Below are 2346 nucleotides of genomic sequence, written 5' to 3'. Positions count from 1 at the left end.
TTCAAGTTAAAAGATGAGTTGACTAAACGCTAAGTGGAAAATATGCATATTTTGTATTAATAACTGTAAGCCTCAGAGCCTGTGTGAGCCCTTGGTTTTTATTCTTTGCTGTAGCAGGTACTCAGCAATGGCTTTGGAATAGTCTCTTTGTTCTGAGGCCAAAGAAGTTTTCCTGCCAGTGGCAGATGGCAATTTATTTTTAAATTGACCTGGACAGGGATATTTTTTTCCCGCTTGGTTCTCGTGATGATTTGGGGGAGACAGAGCTCTATGGAATCTTAATTCTGGCAGGTTGGATTTTTCATGTAACCCTTATTGGAAGAATTGGGAATAATGACTATAAACTGACCAATAAATATTTCCCACAGGGGAAAGATCTACTCAGAGTTGTTGCTAATGATGTCAAGGTCTCCAGCATCTTCTATAGCTGATAACTGTTATAAATTCAGACTTCTCTCTTGAGCCTTATCCTGGTAGATATGCTTTGAAGCCCCTTCTCCCTTTGCTTCCACAAGGCCCCTAAACATTCTTGCATAACTGCTATTTCATATTTATGTTTCCTTGATGGCTCTCCTGAGCCAATAACAGCATCTGCTCCCACAGTTTGTGGGGCATTAAAGCAAGAGCTCCTCTCAGCACTCTGTGATCTATGACGGACACTTCTTATTGACTGCATTTTAATCAGGTTCTCTCTCTCTCTGCTTCTAGGTAGCAGTGTTTTCTACATTGTGGCATTGACAGATAAAAGTTCTCTTCAACTCTGTTCAGAAATTCGTAAGCCAATTAGTTTACAGTTATGGAATAATACACTATATTTTCTTTATTCAGATTGTTTTTTATCAGAAGAGGAAGATTTGTTATTTGCCTAGGAATGACTGAATTTGTTCCATTCTTAAAACACTGACACTTTGGCAGTGCCTCTGTGTGTGTGTTTTATTCATTTTTCAGAGAAGACGACTTTCATCTGTTATGTAACTTATGCTACATAAAGAGTTTTTTGTTTTTAATTGGAAAAATTATTTATTTCTGCTCCTTTCATACATCTTATTGTTCCTGAAACAGTCTTCCATACATATCTGAAATGATGTACTGTCACACACTCTGTTTAAAGGCAAAGCACCACTGGTAAAACTGATCAGCTGTCCAGAGTTCTCAGCTTATGGGATCACGTGTCCTGATTTTACATTCATTTCTGAAGGTCAGAAAAGTCACTTCCAAAAAATGTTAAGGGGTTTGTAAAAAGTAATCACTGTATTCAGTATTATAGCTATAGAAATGAAGTACATTTTAAGAAATGATAAAAAAAGAAAATTTCACTTAACATCATTGGTATGTCAGTGAAGGCCAGCAGGAAAAAATACTGATAAGCTTGTCTCTGACACCAAGAAGACATTCTAGTCCACGCTTTAATATGCTTCCTATGTTTTCACTAGATGTTTCTTTTCTGCTGCTTTTCATCCTTCTCTGTATTTCATATCTGAGGACTGGCACAGCCTTTAAAATTTCATTAACAGGAGCAAATTCAGTACCTGCTGATTTCTTCTCAAAAGGCACTCCAGCCCATCAGATAGCCCGGCAGCTTCATTCTCATGAATACTCTAGCCATGAAAAAACTCAATAGGACACACACGAATCCAATGAATAAAAGAAGAAACCTATTGAGTTTGGGAATGTTTGGTGCATTGGATCGGTCCAGGATTATAAAACCTAAACCTCCCATTGTAAACAGGAAGCTGGATGCAAGTCCTTCCATAATATACTGTCCATTTACTCTGTAGGCCAAGAAAGCGACTGGTCTCTGATGTCCGTGTTCATCAGTCACCGAGCCGACACTCGGAGGTTCAACAATAACATCATAAATGATTCCTCCGCTGATGAGGAAGTAAGACACCACCACCAGAGCGTACACCGTCATGGCCGACGGCATGTGCACCCAGGGCGGCTTCTTCAGCTTCAGGTTCGGGCATTCGAGCACTAAGAACGGCACTTGGTACAAGCTCTCCATGGTGGTGGTGGCAGGGCACGCTCCTGGCCTTCAGCCCCACGCGCCCCCCAAAAAGTTTTATATAATATGATTCTGTAGATCCAAGCTGTTCTTTGAAATGATCATTCATTTTATGGGAACTTTATTTCTGAAATGACATTTATAATCTTATATTAAATGACTTCTTTTAAAGTTATTTCACAGCACTGAAGAAATAAGTCAGGTCAAGAAATAATTTACGTGTTAGTACCTTTTCTTAAATCTATCCAAGAGCCATTGTATGAGTATTGCTGTGGAATCTTATGTACTGAAGGAATCTAAGAATAGTCATCTTGGAAATTATCTTAGGGTAGTGTTAATAG

The 2346-nt window shown here is 38.8% G+C and overlaps 1 pseudogene; it reads right to left on the bottom strand.

Moving 5' to 3' along the window:
- Positions 1-1032: 1032 nt before the first annotated feature.
- On the bottom strand, positions 1033-2044 carry LOC129539461 (oligosaccharyltransferase complex subunit OSTC pseudogene; annotated as a pseudogene).
- Positions 2045-2346: the final 302 nt, after the last annotated feature.

Source organism: Moschus berezovskii, chromosome 11, assembly GCF_049115385.1.
Source record: "Moschus berezovskii isolate FMDL1 chromosome 11, NW_MosBer_1.0, whole genome shotgun sequence".
NCBI lineage: Eukaryota > Metazoa > Chordata > Mammalia > Artiodactyla > Moschidae > Moschus > Moschus berezovskii.
The sequence above is the reverse complement of the archived record's forward strand: the minus strand, read 5'-3'. Positions and strand labels throughout refer to the sequence as shown.